Genomic DNA, 18713 nt, shown 5'->3' on the forward strand with positions numbered 1-18713 from the left:
ATAAGGTAGGATGTGAGTTTAATGTACTTTAGCATACCAGCAAAACTCCCCATGTCCCCCGGGCGAACCCTTCCTTTGCTGCGAGCTGGTTTTTCTTTTTTGGACTGTGGCTGACATTGCGGTAGGAGCTTCCTTAAAGTTGTCTTTGTGTTTGTTTTTTAATGCATAAGCATTTATGTTGTTTTGATGCTTTTTTAGAGCTACTTTTATTTAAGAACAATGCCAGTTCAATAGCACAGTAAGTACAGAGCTTCCCATGTTTGTTCAGGCCACAGATAGATTTCTAAAACTACCTTCCATGAGCTTTTTCCTAGGTCAATACAGTCCCTGTTTTATTTACTAGGATGATTTTCTATCATTTAGTGTGAAATAACTTCAAAACCCCAACAGCATCAAGCACCAGGAAACTAATCAAGGAGAAAGAACAAGTGAGAAGAGATCAGAAGGATTTTTACACGTAAGGGTCTCGACCCATTCCTCCTAGGCAGTACTCAGTACCAGAATACAGAACTGCAGACTACCCCCCTAGGAAGAAACAAAGCTCACTACATGACCTCTGTGAACTGGATTTAAGATGCATGTTCATTATGTTGCAGAGGGGATGTTCAAGAGGATCAATATGCCATTGAGATAAAAGAATGGTATAAACTGTCCTGAGAGTTGCTTAGAATGTTCTTTACTGTCAGCCTGGGAATTAAAAACAGAGCAAGAGGCATATTAAAACTGTGCTTTTATAAGCTTAATCAGTAGGCTGGAAAATGAGTTTCACAAAGAGATAATGAGCTCCCAAATCATAATTTGCCAAGGGTGCATCGATTTCACTGGTCTTCAGATCATTTATGAGCATCCAGCACAAGAGCACCTTTCTGCCCCAGGCTCCCACCAGGCAGAGGTATGAGTCAGTGAAACTCCACCTATGCAAGAAGGATTTACAAGTTTAATGGCTGTGTGAGGTACAGGAAGGTCATCAGTTTTGGATCTACTCAAGGTGGATATTTTGTGGTCTTTGCTGAAGCTGAGAAACAAACCGTTTTCACTGCGTACTGAATAAGCCTTGTGCTTCCCCTTTGAGGCATTTTCAGAGGTAGCAAAGGGCTAATCTTAACAGTTCAATTGCAGAAGCAGCCATGCTGCCACCACTGCGGGTTCTACCAACCCTACAGTCACTAACTGGCTACTCACCCTGGTAACCACTAGGGCATTTAGTACATTAGTACATGAGAGAGTAGGCTGAAGGTTTCTCCCCTAGCTCATGGCAGCATATTCTCCTGGGGACAGCTCTATTAGGTCAAAGATCAAAACTTATTCCTGAGGTAGTGACAAGTTGATGTCCCCACCCTACCTGAAATGTTTACACAGACCGTGCAATATCAGTTGTAAAAAAACTAAGAGGGAACAATCCAGCTTAGCTGTAGATCAGTGTCTAAAGCACTGCCCTAAGAAATAAGTTAAAATCCCTCAGAATCAGAAATGCATTAAACTTGGTCTTCTACATCTTAGTCAAGTAGCCAGACCACTGGACCACAGGAGGGGCCATTGCAGAGGCAAGTTTCTATCATGGCATCTAAAACTCACTACATATTTCTACACAGGAGTGACACCACACACATAGATGACAACACTGTGTCATCTCAATCCCCTATCTAGGCTCTTTTCATTTTTTTTTCCACATCTTGCAGTTTGCACCAAAATGTACAAAGCTTAATGCTAACTCCTTCTGGCAGGTTGGGACAGTTGAACAGATAGGGGAGTTGCTTGTTGTTTTTTGTTGTGATTTTTTTTTTTTTTTTTTTAAATTCATTACTTTAAAAAAAATCTAAAAAAATCTTGTTTCATAGGGATAAGGGCTGTGGGATTCGTGTGCAACTTTTCTTCCATACATTCTGCAAAAAAAATCAGACATTCTTTCCTGAGACTAAAAGTTAGAGTGAAGATGACCCTTATCTCAGTAGTTTGGAAAATAAGACCACAGATGCAGGACATGAACAGGAAAAAAAGACTGTCTGCAATGAATCCTGCTACTCACCTGCTCTGTGTTGTCTGAACACGTACTTTTAATAGCAAAGTACCCCACACAACAAGAAATGGCCTTATCCAATTTATGCAATGAGAAAACTCAGAGAAGCTGCAGCTTCTTTTCTTCATTAGATGAACATGTCATCCCCAGACCTCAGCAATGACTGAGCTGGTATGACTTCTCGCCCCTTTGAAATGCCTTTCTCAGAAATACCGATGATTTGTCACCATAGTTGTTCCAGATGCTTAAAACGCTATCTCAGATCTGATGAGGAAAACATACTGCTGGTACTACATCACACATCTGCTTCTCATTCACTTTTCTTTTACTCCACACAGAACTAATACAAAGAGCTACAAAGTTCTGAACTTTACATTCATTTTCTGGAGGGGAAAAAAAAAAAAAAAAAAGCAGGAAATGGATGCCTGTGAGCCTTCATTAGTCTGTACATTATGAAAGATATTATAGGCCAAATATCAGAAATGCCTGCTACACACAATAGCAACAGATCAAAGTCAATGCTACTATACTAAATGAAAACATCACAAGAATCATTGTGATCAGAGCTACTTCTTTTAAATAATCCATAAAATCAGAAAGTGGGAAAAATGTATCCTCTCAAGAATTACAGCTCCAGTTGATCTATTTCTTTCCTCACTGTGAAGTCCACTGCATTATTTATTCATTTAAGTGCTCTAATCAAGACAACTGCTCAGAAGTCATTTTAAATAACGGTGCACTGCTCAGTGTAGCAGTAAGAGATAACAGCAATTTGCAGCCCATGGTGATGTACAGCAGCATAAAAAGCTTGCTGGATTGAGGACACATTACATGGTTACAGCTGAGAAAGTCATTTTACGATATAAAAAACAAGTGCCTTTTTTCTTCTGTATGTTGCAACAGACAGCCTCCTCCTTTAAGCCTGATCCAGGATCCATGAGAGCCACACTGCACCAGCCACCACAGTCAGAAGGCGTGCTCCACAAAATGCAATCCTACTGAATTTACGTTTCAAGCATGCAGGCCTACCTGTGGGGAGGTGAGCTGCTGCTGTCCAAGTACAGAGCAGAGGTGGCTGCATAACGCAGGGCTAGCCCCTGGCTCCCACCATCATCATCAGCCACTGGAGCATTACAGTTCTTTTCAAAACAAGGCTTCTTAAGCAAACTCCTGGATTTGTGAGCTGCCTGGATGCTACAGTGAACAGCAGTATTGTATTCCTTATAAAGCAGGAGTTATCATCATAACATGCACAATGAAGACTAAGCACAGTACCATGTCAGAAATAGTGAGGTTATACACTGTTCAAAATGGTCTTTAAATCAGTAACTATTTATTCACACAGAAAAGACAACAACATTGTCTTCATCTACTCGGCTGAAAGAAATATTGCAGGTTGTTTTTATTGCCTTTTCATGACGTTATTAGTATTATCTAAAATTTAAGTTTAAATCAAAAGGAAAAGTGTTACCAAAGCCATGCTCAGCGCATTTTATTTCTTGCTCTACATGTACTCATATTTTGGTGGGATAGTTTTTTCTTTTATTGCATCTGAAGGTACCTATTCTTTTTCTCCCTTCTCAATACTTTAAGTGGAGAAATAAATTTAGATTAAAGGGGATCACAGTATTAAAATGAACATTGAGAATATCATAAAATGTTAATTAAATTAGCCACTAAGTGCATAACAGGCTTTTTGTTTTGTTTTTTAAACTTCTAGCTACATATGAAACAGTTTTTTTTCAGAATCTGAATTCCATAGGATGTTCAGTCTTGTTTCTGTTTAAAATCAGGGAGAAAAAAAAAAAAAAAAATCACTTTCCTAAAATAAGACTTTGTTTTTTTTCCCGTGAAAAGGAGAAATCCATTTCTCAGCTACTGGCTGTAGCAGATATCTCTCTGCCATCAAGCCACTAAGAGATATGAAAAATCACATAAGGGACATAAAAAGCAAAATAATTGAACTCTCCAGCTAAATTAAAATACAGAAGATTTAAAATTAGAACAAAGAAAAGAACACATGAATAACAATGATCACAAAACAGGGAAGCAGCAAGAACTTTAGCAGTGTTACTCCTAAATAAAATACGTCTGCTTCAAGAACATCCTTCAGCAAAGGAATGCTGCAGACCTATGCTGAAATTAAATACTGGAGCTAGAGACCTCCCGTCACCAGATTCCATAGGCACTGAAGCTGAAAATCACGTGTTTTAGAATTGCACCATTCTTGTATAAAGTTTCTCTAAAATAGAATTTCACACAATCACAGAATCACAAGGTTGGAAAGGACCTACAAGATCATCTAGTTCAACCATCCTCCCATTACCATTGCTACCACAAGCACTAAACCATATCTCACAGCTCCTCATCCAGACGCCTCTTGAACACTGCCAGGAACGGCAACTCCACCACCTCCCTGGGCAGCCATTCCAGTGCCTAATCCTTGTATAATAAATCTGAATAAGAATATATTGTTCTTTGCTCAACAGGACTTGCACACATCCTCTGGGAGGGGGTCTCATAAGGGATTAAAAAAAAAAAACCCTGATTATGTGTAAGCTCAAGGAATCTAGAAAACGTAAGATTTCTTGCTAAAATACAGTACAGCTCTAATCCCCAATCATTACCATTATTTCTGAACAAAGGTATTAGGATGTGATCTTGTGTCAGTTTTTAAGTCCACGTGCCCACAAACTCCAGCAAGCATGCTGTAAACAAGACCTACTGGTTTTACAATTCCTGCAAAAAAATATTTTTTCCGTATAGTCCAAGTCATTTTCAACATGACTTCCAAGCAGGAGTAATTATTATTGCTTTTCATTACTATATGCAAGAAGCTCCTCTCTCTCGATCAAGACACGCTACTTGCAACGTAAGTACATTTGGAAAAACAACTGTGCTTTGGAACTTAATGTCTCATTTAATACCAGACACTACAAGTGGAGATAAAAATAATATATAGAAGGAATACACAACAGAATGCACAAGTTTTACAAGGAGATTTAAATTCTTTTCTTAAATTTCAACATTTCCAGTCTTCTCTTTAAGCTTATTTCTATTCTCTTTCAGTTCAAATAGTCTAGTTAAAGCTTGCTCTATAAAATCCGCTATCACGCGTCGTTCCCACCCTAATAATGCCACACATGTAACAGATACTACACAAACACCATAAAGATAGCCTGGTCTCAGACTGCACAATCGTATCTGAAGTGTACGTGAGCATGAGGACAGCTGGAAAAGCAAGAATAGTCCAATACACAGACTGAGACACTGCAGTTTTTTTTGGCTGCGCTACTGGAGGCCGTTCTCATGGGGAGCTGGGGGAAACAAACTGATTTCAACTCTTCCCAGCCCTAGTTCCATTTCCTTTCTCCCAGCCTTCCCTGCTCTGTGGATGGTACTTCTTTGGGGATTTCTCTCTGGGTTATTTTTAAACCTCACATGCTTTTCTGCAGAGACTGCCTAACTACATTGGCCTGCTGGCAACAGAAAGGTCTTAGACCATGAACAGTCCAGCAAAGACTTGTGCAGGCTTCAAGGCAAAGGAGAGCTGCAACAGAAGAGCAGTGAAATGGCTTTAGAGATCTGCTAATTTTTCCTGGCATAAGAGGAAGCAAAAGGAAGGAGATAATTTTTGAAGATTTAACCAGGACAAGTCACCGGCTAAAGGAAGAAAATGCTATAGAAAATATAATAATCTTCACACTGAATGAGAAAGGAATAAACTACAAAAAGTAAGGCTGTGAATGACCTTAGCAAAAAATACAAAGTCAGTGCACAAGAGAAGGCAGCAGTGAGCCAATAAGGAAACAAGCAACCCTGTACTCCCTACTAAAATCATGTTCTTAGCACCCTAGGGGTATGCAGTATACTCAGCAAGCAGACAGAAAATGATGCAGCTCCCATCTCTGAACAACTGCTCCGAGTGAAGGACAAGAACGGGCTCATCCACATGCACAGCTAGGAAAAGCACAGAGATTTCACAGAACGGATCTGCAGTATTTACACACTGCCTGGAGATAATCACATTAACCCAGATCAATACATCTGGGTATGTACGTTTGGAAGTTGTTACTCCCAGTATTCATACATTTCTACATGGTATTATTTTGTTATTGGTTTTTTTTTTTCACATAGACCATAATTTAAATTGTTTCACCACTGTACTTCAAAAATCTACATTAAATAGAACTAGAAGAGAACTCTCAGCTAGTAAATACTGCTTATATTGAGCTTCAGTGAGATTTGATAACTCAGGAAAGCCTATGAACTACGCAGAGCCAAAGGAGAACAAAACTGAATATCTACATAACTATCCACGTCTGATTTACACTCAGTAAGTTTGGAAGGACAGCTGACCTTGTGGGCAAATTCTTTTCACAGTAGAGATGGTTGTTTCAAGGATATGAGACAGCATGCAGTTAATGATGCAGGCAGACTTAACTTTCAATAGCAGTTTCATGATAATTCATTTATCGACTTAAGTTAGCATGGTAAATTTAAGAACTACTGGAGCTAAGATACACCTCTAGTATTAGTAGTAATTGAGTAGTAATTGGGTAGTAATTGAGCCAAACAGTTTTTGCATGCCCTAAAGATAAGGAAAAAAAAAAAAAAGCCTGCCAACCATCTTAGCTTTCCAGATGATTTAGTTTCTGAGCCTAAGTATTTATGCTGGGAAAAATGGGGTAGGACTTTTTTGGGTATGGGTATGGTTTGGGTATGGGGTAGGTCTATTTTTAAGTATGTGCATATATTCGTATTCAAGCTTTTCAATAACCACTTGATAAAGTCAAGTTAGTGGCTCTACTAAATTAGGGTACATTATATTTGGACACTATCTCATCACCTTTACTTTTAAGCTATTTGGGACAAAAATCATCTTGTCTTAGATCCAGCCTAAGGCCTTTTCAGCACATCCAAGCTACTGTGGTGTTCCTACTTTGTGCCCATATGACAGTATTCCACAGACCAGGAGAGAAAGATGGGTGTTTGGAAGCAAACACATGAGGAACAAAAAAAAATGTGTGTATCTACAAGCAGCAGTAATGCAGAGAAGTTGGCAAGACAAATCAATATCCTGACAGTGTGGGGAGTAGGAAAGAAATAGAGTGTAACTGGCTAAACAATATCATGATTATTTTCCTCAAAAATTCAAGTTTCTCAACACTTTTAATAGTTTATGTTTCACAACCTGAGATTTCCCTTTGAATGAACAGACTTCCCAAAAAACTTCGTGGTGCCTCAAAGAAGTCTGGATGGTGAACAGAAGCCTAGAAAATCAAAGAGTAAACATGCTACCAACAAATACTTGTTTTTATTTTATGCAAGAAAAGTAAAATCCACATTACCACCTTCTTCACAGTTACAGTATTAAATTTTTAGGAGCCTTCTCAACCCATGATGTTACACCCAATGTGTACCATCTTCTCTTTTCTGTTAGTCACTCTCTACCATCGCCACTCGACTGCATTTCCATAACTTTCAGTGCTATTCTTGTCTGACTAATTCAACTTAAATGTGTAAAGCAATGCAGGTAGTCTTCTTTTATAATTATATGCACCAAGGACAAGTTCCCCTCCTCTTCCAACCAAACATGACCAGCCCACATCAACAGTACTATGTTCCATATCCAAGAACTTCAATGTTAAGTCCCTGCTTACACACCTTTCATGTGAACACTGCATCACTCCAACCCTCTGCTTTCCTGTATAACATCACGCTCACTTCTCAATCAGAAGCATGAGCTTTTGCACTGGGTACATGTCTGATAAACTCCCACCGAATTTTGAGCAAAATACAGAATTAAAACAAATGAAAACAAAAATTAGATTTCACAAAGTCTAAAGAACAATCAGCTAGGAAGCAAGTTGAGTTATTAGCAAAGCTGACACTGCTTTTATGCCTACTTGGTTTCTCCTACCACAAAAAAAGCTTACAGTAGTTGACTTCCATCAGCATAGTTTCCCTTTCCTCAGCAATATACCTCCCATAAGCATTACTCCTGCATTAGTGAGATGCATAAAGGAGACTTCGGTGAAGTCCAAGTGATACATTAATATGAACAACATCAATAAAATTAATTCCTACAGTTTATTTCTATACATAAAATTGCCATAGGAAGAAAAAAATAAAAAAAAGCTTTTCACAAGCTACAATCTATTAATCAAGACCATAGTTTCTTTAGGCTTTCACACTGCCAAAAAACTGAATCCATTCCCAGCCTTCTTTCAGATCTGAAACAAACCTGCAGCATGATGATCCAAGCCAATTCATAAAGACACTTTCTCTCATCGGTCACATAAAAAACAATGGACAAGTTTTGAGGATTTCCACACGAAGCACTGTTTTGCACACCTTTGCTGGTTTGCCTTGATGGAATCTAAATTAAACATATTCAGGACCAAGATTTGTAGCCAAGTTTACCACATCATTAACACATTTATGGTTTATTAAGAAGAACTTGTTAGTTGAGGAAAGCTAGGCAGGGACAGTCAGAGTGATCAGTGTGCCCAAGACCCTGATATGTGGGAGCAGGACGTAAGTTTTCCTCCTCTCAGTCCAGAGCTCCCTTTCCAGCAATGCCCAGGAAAGTAGCAGTCCAGTTTCCTACCAGTGTTCGCAGCAGCCCTGCGATGCTCAGCCTGCCAGCAACATGTGAAGATTTACATGTACACCTTCTTGCTAGCAGAGAACAACACAGAAGCTTGCAGGATCCTGTAATTAAGCTGTCTGTTTCTCTCAGCAGGCAGAAATGGAAGGTGGACCACCTTCAGATTGTGATTCGCGTTTGGTTCGTTGATTATGCAAAAGTTCTGCTTAAGAAAGGATTAGCTACTCTGAACATTACTTAATAATCAGGAAAATCCCTACTTGTTGTTATGGAATGATATAAACTTCTTATGCCAGGGATCCCTTGCCATGCTAATTAATTACTCTAGTTACCACTGAAGACCCCCATCCCATCACTCACTCTCTCCAGCTGCTGGTCGCCCATACCAGAGTCCTGAAAATGCCTCCACAGAAATCAGTTTAAAAGGGACATTGTACTATACTTGTGTCAAGCATTCCTGCCAGGAAGTCTTTTCCCTGGAGGAATCATTTCAGGAAAGAGCCAACGCAGGCGAAGCACAGGTAATGGGGTGGGAAGCAAAATCTTACAAGAAAATCTGCATTGTTCAAACATTTTAAAAGTACCAAAGAGCAGCAACACACAGCCACTGTAAGTTTTTTTATGAATGCCAAAAAAGAAACCCAAAATGTAAGTTCTCAACATCATATTCTGTAGTATGAATTACTGGCATCTCCACCCCAATCAGGAACAACATTTATATACTCCATCTCTGTGCTGTGATTCAGCCTCAGAAAAGCATAAATCTTATTTTTAACTTCAAATCAATACTGAAGCCCAGAAGGCTAGCCTGACCTTCTGTAAGACAAACCAAAAATCTTCCCCATCTCTTTCTATTTCAGGCTTCAAATCCTGCTTGAACAGTATTACTTTTATTTATTTTGTTTAAAAATATATCTAGTCTTGATTTGAAAGCAATAAAAGAATGCTGCTTCTAATCCTGATCAATCAGCCATGACTGGGCTTGTCAGTAACACAAGACTGAATACTGCCAACTCAAGGTAGTAAAACAGAATTGAAAATAAACTGAAGAAATAAAAGCAGACAAAAATGTATGCTGTGTGGTTGGAAGAGATAGTACAGATAAAAGACAGGTTTTTAAAAAATAACAGTAAAATACTTCCTGGGAAATCTTAGGTTATTTTCAATGAAAAACAAGGTCTTTGTGCTGGTTGAAAAAAAAAAAAAATCCATAATTAGAGACCTGGCCCAATGGTCAAAAATTGCATTGATCTGCACATTTTCTATAAGGTTTAGGAATTTATTCACGTTATCTACATGGCACGTATACTAAAACAAGTGTCCATGATGCATAAAAGTCTTCCACAACCCACTTTAAATTGTAACTACTGTCTCCCAAAATAGCTCTCTCAATCAGTATAATGCTGATACCAACACTCCAGTGATCAATGTAGAATTTGTAATTAGATGAACACTGACAGACTCGACACTTAGTCACGTTATTTGTGGTTTAAGTACTTCTCTGGTGCAAGTACCAAAGCAGCAAATGGAGCAACAGAAGAGCAGCTGAGCATAACAGAAGACACAGCGGTAGAACAACAATCATAGAAAAACTATTTTGGTGGAACTGAGAATCAGGCTGGCCTAAAACTAAAACCAGTTTGCATCCAGTAACAGGGAGATAGGAACATACAGTGAAAAGCAGTGGGAGATATTTTTGGATTTCAAGACCACCGTTAGTGCAACAAAACTCAGTTTAATAATATTTGCTGTTTTAGAAATGCCACGTCCTGTTTGGACCAGCTTTCCTTCAAGAAACTAAGAGGACAAATGTAGATTTTTTTTCCCCTATAGTTTTTGTTTTTTTCTTCTCGAACCTGACGGTGATTCAGAATCATTATAGAAGCACTTAATATACAGTTTTACTCAGATGTATTGTACAAAGCACAGCACTGATTTTTCTACAGCTAAAGAACTGAATGGTCTTCAGAGTAAGAAAAAGGGGATCAAACATTACCTGCTACAACTAGGAGCACCCATGTATTCCAGTTTTTTTTCTAGCACTAGCTGTTGAACACTTCTGCTCCAGAGAAGAGATAGGAAAATGTGTCAGGAAATTAGAGATCGAGAAGCCAAGATAAAAATAAATTCTGGATGTAAAGACAGATTTTTTTTCTTTAAAAACAAACAAACAAACAAATCTTTGTATTTCATTAGAGAATACCAAGCTCCTTTAGGCTCAGATAACATAAATCATAAATTCTGATATACTTTCCTTTATCCAAGAATACCATCTGAAAATGAACAAAAAATCGTTCTGCATCTGTTACTGCTTGAACCTCATTATCTTCTAGGAACAATTGTGCCCTCAACCAGGCAGGCTACAAGAAAAGGGCACATATAAAAAAAAATGTAAAGTAAATCCCTCCCTAAGGCTCACAATTAACTCTGTAAATACTAAAGGAGTTACACAAACACACCGCATTTACAGATCTTGGTTTGTAAAACAAGGTTTAAAATACTTTCATATGATGAAAATACAGCAGTTTCCACTAGACAGCTCACAGGAGAAGACAGATTTTTAATCCAGTTTTGTAAAGCAGCATCTGAAAATGCCATCGGTGCTGCAAACACAATACTGCGTGTGCCATAAACAGCACTAACTGCACACAGAATTATTACAGATGCAATAACTAGAAAAGTACTATTAAATTTAAAATCCTTGGAGCAAAATCATCTTCAAGCAGCTGAGATATTCAGAAGTCCAAGCCCAGTACATGTAGGTTCCTTGCATAATACATTTTATTATGCAAAATGAAAAACAACCAACTTGTGGTCAATAATGTATTTCTTAATAACTTATGGTAATAAAATAGGTGTAAGTAGCTAATTGCATGATATGATTAGCTGCATATAATCACATTATGTAAGCAAGTACAAATTGATACAAATAAGTTTGTATAGCATATGGATGGCAGCCACAGCTCTCACACAGTTGCACTTTCATAAGGGTATTTCTTTTTCAGTTATTTCAGTGAAGAAGTGTGGAATGTGCAGAGAAGCAGCAACCTGCAAGCATCAGCTGGCAAAGGTGTTTGAATAATTTGAACAGGGAAGTGACTATTAAAGTAGTGAGATAAGTATAGAAACACACAGTCAAATATTAGACTTCTGCAGAAGAGGCGGCGGTTTGGCAGTCTGACATTTCTCCGCTCTTCACATCAGCAAACCGTAGACATGCTCTTCATCTCTGCCTTGCCATGCTGATTCCACAGCCCTAATGCTTTTTTGTTTGTTGGTGCTGTGAAAACTGGTATGCGTGTGCTCAGCTGCAGCACGCAGGGGATTCATACTCCAAGTGAGAGAACTCCAAGCATTACTCCCACTTAGCAATTACAGCACACAGCTACAAAACAAAACATGGAGCAACTAAATGGACTACAGCATATTTCTATTTGTCAACATGCTTTCAATGCACTCCCAACAGGAGGTTCCATCATACTCTAATGGGCCTTCTGTTATGGTTATTACTATTATTACATTACCTTTCTCTCAGCCTGGACAAGCATCAAGAGCGATAAAGAAGCTCTATGCAAGCAGCAAAACAGCAGCAGTGCCGTGTGCCACTAAGCAGTGACACAGACTTTTTGTACTCAGAAATGCTTGCAGCCATAACCACCTGCTGCAAGGCGTGGGCTGCTGCTCTTACATTTGCAGTGATATGTTTTCCCCCACAACCCTTTGCTCCCTTAGGAGCAAAAACCAAACCACAGCCCTGTTTGCCCACAAGTCAGATGATAAAAGGTGTTGATACAACAGCTCACCTGGATGCTCACTGTTTCACTGTAAATAATCTGCGTTTTCTCTACAACTGCTTCCTTCCTCTCCTTTTTCCCCTAACACAGCTGACAAACCCAAACAGTATGAGGCCTTTCCAAAGGGCCTTAGGGCCTTTTTCTGCAAAAGATGTTTGGTTAAAGAAAACAGTATTTCCCTCAGAGCACCATAAGAAGGTTTTCACAGCTATGCTGCTCTCCCTGCTGCAGTGCAGTGCAAATCAAGAGCCAGGAAAAGCAGATGGAGAAGGGTATTTTCCTTCATGGGAGCACACCAATCCTGCAGGGAATCAGAACTGAGATGGTAGGTGTTGGGTTCACACCCACCCAAACAGGTGCTCAGGCCCTGAGATCTATGCCAGTGTTTAATTTCCCATTAACTAACAACTGTTGGATGCTGGTCTTTCATCCACAGATGCTCTCTCCAAAAGCCCTGACAAGAATTAAGCTGACAAGATGGCCCCAGTACAACCCGTGATGTAATACAAGAATAAGCAAATGAGCAATGTTTCATCTCTAAGATTAATGTCGTTGGAAGCCTGCAGCCAAAACCACTGGAATATTTTCACTCCGCTGCTGATTTTCAAGCTATAGCCAATACTAGGTGCTTGGCTAGGATATGATGGCCAAGCTTCATTCTGAAGTACATTCATCAGGTCTATTGATTTCCTGCTCATTTGAAAAACAAGTTTCTGCCTTTATGGCTGACCAGGAGGGTCTTGCAAAGGCAAAATTTCAAAACAAAATTAGAGAAATTCAAGTTGCAGCATGCCTGCTGTATACTTATTCCCCATTAAAACTACTGCTCCATAAAACCTTGTAACAAGGGGAAGGGAGACATTCTGTTTTTCAAGCACGTCATTAAATTTAATAATCAATGAATTCAAAAGAATCCAGCACGTTATTTGTCCCACCCATTCCCTGAACCAGTTCTGATGATTATATGCTGTGCTTTGTCTAGCCCAGATTTGAACATCTCCCCTGATTAACCTCCATATGTTCAGTCAGTCCCATTCTCTTTGCAGAATAAAAATACATTAATCACTGATTACATTCTGCCTACAGACAATATCAGCCTCCCCTGGCAAGCTAAATATTGATGCTCATCACTTTTGGCTACTGAGAGTAGCACTTTAGAATTTCTAGATGCTTTATTTGCTCTGAATTTGTTCTGCTAGGTAAAGAGCTGAAAAAAAAAAAAAAAAAAAGAAAAAAAAAACACACCCAAAGCCAGAGCATGCTAATTAAGAGCTAACTTCTGCCCTTGAGAACATAGGCATGCCACTGCTAAAGTGAATTAGCTGTACTACTTAGGCATCAGCAAACTTAAAGTTTTAATAATGTCAGAATAAGATGAATGTTACTGGACCAGTAAGGGAACTCTAGGTATGTGGAATACAAGAAATATCAGACTCAAACACCTCCACTTAAACAAAAGCAGAGTCAGTACTTTTAAAAACATAAACTGTAGAATTGATCTTCTAACAGAAGAGATTAAGCTTTGAATTTTATAATTTCTTTTACTCAGGAAAATAAATGTACACACTACAGATTGATATTTCAGGAACCAGAGAGATCTGCAAGATTTCTTAATTAGATATGCCAAAACCAAAACATAACCAAATGGAAAAGATGGAAGATGTTGGAAGCTCGATGAATGCTAGGCACAGGATCTTCATTTATTTCTTCGCATTTAGACTTCATGTGCTATGTGCTTCATGGCTATAATCCCTGAGATAAGAAATCAAGGATAATGAAAAAAACGAGAATTCCCTTCACAAATGTCTCACAGATGTCATTTAAATGATAGCATTTAATTGTTTACAGAGCCCTAGATAATTCTCAACTACAACATGCTTTATTTCAACATAGTCACAATCATTTTTGCCAACACTGATCAAGAGCCTGCATGCTGCATTTCTCAAAATCTGAACAAGTGGAGGTAATCCACTGCTTTGTAGCTGCTCATAGCAGCATCGCTGCTAAGATGATGTTGCCCATGCAGTCCAACTCTCACTGTGATCACATCCACTGTTTAGTCTTCATCAACATTCAGCAAACATCAATGAATGTCAATGGGTGCCATTTCTTCTGCATGGAGGAATTCAATGACACACCTTTGCTTCATCCACATTTCCATATCAGATGCCACTTTGTCAGAATGCCCCTCTGCTGCCATCTGTCACACGGCAACAACATGTAAGGGAATACTGGTGGGAATTTTCAACCTCTATTGCCATACCACCAATATCCGCCTCTGATATCATGAGCCAACATTATAAAGTAAGAGACATGCCCAGAGAGGTTGTGAATGCACCGTCCCTGGAGGTGTTCAAGGCCAGGTTGGATGGGGCCCTGGGCAGCCCTGGTCTAGCATTAAATGGGGAGGCTGGTGGCCCTGCCTGTGGCAGGGGGGTTGGAGATTGATGATCCTTGAGGTCCCTTTCAACCCTGGCCATTCTGTGATTCTGTGATAACTGAGGACGCCAACATCATTTTAGTTAGCAATGTCAAAGAAAAATGGAAGAAGAAGAAATGCTTTAAGAATCATTCAGATGGTCACATAGAATAACTCTCGCAGTGCCTCTCAACAAATTCAGTGAAATATTTAGACAGCAGTCTACCATTTCCCCACAAACAGAGAGAACAACTGCTGTTCTGTCACATGAACTAAGCTGTCTTGTAACCTATAGAACTACAAACAGTGGCTGTGGAGCACCGTGCTCCAGTTCATCTTGCACCGCCACAAGGACACTTGAAAGTCACAGTACTCCAGCATTAAGGGGCAGACAGATGTACCTACATTAGTTTCAGCGTACAAGTATTCAAGCAGATCTGTCTTTGTCAACATGCCATCAAAAATAACAACACTGGCCTACGAAACACACAACTGTACCTTGCTATTAAACTGATGACTGACTCTGCACATATACTTATACTACCCTGGTAGCACTACCTGGATAAACACCAGAGAAAATATGAAGGTACAAAGTAGTATGTTCACTAGGAGATCTGGACAAGTAGGCAGTACTCGCATCTCATTGCAGCATACTAGTTGTTCTTGCTGCTACCTAGAATGGTACATCCGCTTGGCACGCGCGCGAATAAATGAGCATTTCTAGAAACTCTGCATTATTGATGAAGCATTTGTTTAACAAGTTTCTTTAACATTGTCAAAACTGATGACCTGAAGTAAAGTGCTGACTTCCGAGGCATTATGTATTGATAAAAGCATAAACAATAATAGAATTTGGAGTGGTTTTTCTCTATAATGTTATTTAATGACTCAAGCTAACACTTAAAAAGATCATTTGAATTATGTTGGTCTTATTCCTGGAAGGAGAAATACTCATTTTTGGCAGTTCTTCTGGCTTGGACAGGTCAGGAAGGAAGAAAGGAAGAAGAAAACAAGACAGAAATAGATCTGGTTCATTTGTGGAAGCCCATGGGAAAAATAACGTCAGTATAACATACAATCAAGTATATAAACAAATTGCCTATATGGATGCACATCACTTCCAGGAATTAGAGCAGTTCATTAAACACTATTAAACAGAAGCAGTGACAAATAGAAGGTTGAGTCTCAATCCTGAACATTGGTATCTACATGGGTAAGACTGTACCAGTATACATGGAAGTGACACTGCATCAACCATATCATTGCATTTAGTCAGGATTGCATTACTTATTTCGGCTTTGACTCATTCCCAGAAATAATTTTTTCCAATTTGAAGACTGACTACCTTCTCTCCTGTTTTGCAGGAATGAAAGACCAAGCCTTGCGAGTTAAACTTGAGTTTTCATTTTGTTTGTCATACAGGGCTGCATATGCTCCTACAGCAGCTCTGCTGGCCTCAGAGATGGTGACAAGTTTTCTTGATGTGGGCCTCAAACCCCATGCCTCCTGTCAGGAATACTAGCAGGGAAGAGCAACTGGCCTAGTTATGTAAGACAAGACACAAAAAAGGTTCATCTTTTCTTCTGTCTTGTGAGTCAACACAGAAGCCAACCTGATTTTGTCTATTTGCAGCAAGAAACTACCACCCTAGAAGCAAAAAGGGACAATATGGTGTTACCATGATAGAAAAGAAAATTCAATAGCTATTCTAAGTATAACAAGCAGTCTGTTTAATTTATTTAGTTCCAAAACACATACCTGGTATTTCTGATCTCAAAAGAAATCAGATAGCAAGATGCATCATGATCATTGAATTTACTCCAAACAACTCCCTTTTTGTTTCCCAGGTCAGTGGCTACTTGCCAACTTGTTTCATGAACAAAACCTGACACACACACACACACACCCCAAAAACAAAAAAAACAATAAAACAAAAAACCCAGAATCCAGTTAATAAGTGTAGAGCATAACAAAAGACAGTATTAAGCTTAAGGCAGAGGTGCTCTGCCAGCAAGTATCAATGTACTAAACACAATCACAATCACATCTTCTGTATTTTCTGATTATTTTTTACACTTTTTTTTTTTTTTTCTTTTCCAGATTATTTCCCTCAAGGACAAATGTATTCCATCCCAAATGGACCCTCATTGGTAACATGATAACAAAATCAGTGCTTCAGTCAAAAGAGAAGAGTCTTTTTCCTTCTCTATTCTTTTCTTTTTGTGCATTGATATAAAGATCAGAGTCATCTGCATGAATGAGATTTAGAATTCTGATGAAAACAATAAGATACTAAACACTTTCTGGCCCTCCCAAATTTGTATTCAGCCTCTCCCTTTGTTAAGGCTGTAATCATACTCCCATTGGTATTCAACGGATTTATGCAAACAAGGTCTCTTCTGTCAAAAATTATAGAGATTTAATGGAGTTGCAGGCTCTTAGGTTGTGTAGATTGCTGGCACTGAAGAGGATGCAACTTAGTACTTTGATGCATGTCAGCTCTTTGATACAGATAAGATGTTCTTAGTAATATATCTCTGCAACCTTACCAGAAAATGCTGTATCCGCATACAGCCAAACTGTAAAATTATGGAAAAAGTAACAGAAGAGGTTACTTGAAGCAACGGTTATCAGAAAATTTGAAAACGAAATCAAATCACAGCCTTCTGCTTAACTGTAAATGCAGCATTAATTTGCCCCATACTCTCTCTCTGAAACATCATCCACTTGCATAAAGTGGACTTAAATGAATAAAAGCCTACCATCTTCACCTGCTGTGTAAACGCTAGATACTCCTCATGCACGTTACACGACCACAGAAGTCACAGCTCACAGGAACAGGGCTTCACATTTTAGATCTAGCAGTAAAAAAAGTCAACATTTATAGCTGTAGTGCTTGCTCTCTGGCTGACACTATTATCACATGCAATGTGGCAGCTCCTCCATCACTGCGGGCATATCCTGCCTCCCTTGGGGAAATGGTGCTGCTTATTTCTGTGGGTAAAATTCAACCACTTGAATTGAAATGAGCAAAATTTAAGCATGACTTACTCCCTCACATTGACTACTGATAGACAAATCTGGCTGTGTTAGAGAAATTCTACCTGCATTTGCAGGGATTTTGTCACCTGCACTCAGTGACACTCTCTCAAGAACAAAGAATGGGTCTGTTTTGCTGGCTTAACACTTCTTTCCAAAATGAATTTGATGTTGTGAGTGAGGAAAGGGTTGATTAAAAGCTGTGTTGAAATGCATGCAACAGAGAGCAAGATCCGTAGGGCTCTCACACCTCCACCCACTTTCTCCATAAGCAACCAATGGCACTGAACAGGAAAATCATTACATCATCAGGACAGTCTCTAATTGGCTGTATTCTGGATGCAGTTTCTGACCCAAATTATATGGGTTAGATAAAAACTACACCATTCCAAGTGTATGCTCTGAGTAGCACATTAGGCCTTACAAACATGTGGTAATTTCTGCAACTCTTTTGAATAAAGATGAGTTAAGATTTGCCTGAATATTGTACATATTTTCAAGCCTGAAAATACTCACAAGACCTGATTTTGTATTTACTTTCTAAAGTGTTTGTGCACCTGAATTATACTAGCATAAATGCTCGAAACAGAATTTCTAATGTGCACATTTGCCAAAAATGAGTATTAGAGTTTTTAATGCCAAGATGCCAGTAGAAAATTATTTAAGCTACATGTGCACCCTGCTAACTAGAACAGTACCAAATGACTAACCCCCAAATACCACTCAACTTCACAATTCAAACAGCACATAAATGCCAACAGAACTGAGTTCATGTTCAGTGCACTTATATAAAATAGAGTTTACTCAGTATCCACTACAAGAAATCAAGAA

This window comes from Tetrao urogallus, assembly GCF_951394365.1.
Source record: "Tetrao urogallus genome assembly, chromosome: 1".
Taxonomy (NCBI): Eukaryota; Metazoa; Chordata; class Aves; order Galliformes; family Phasianidae; genus Tetrao; species Tetrao urogallus.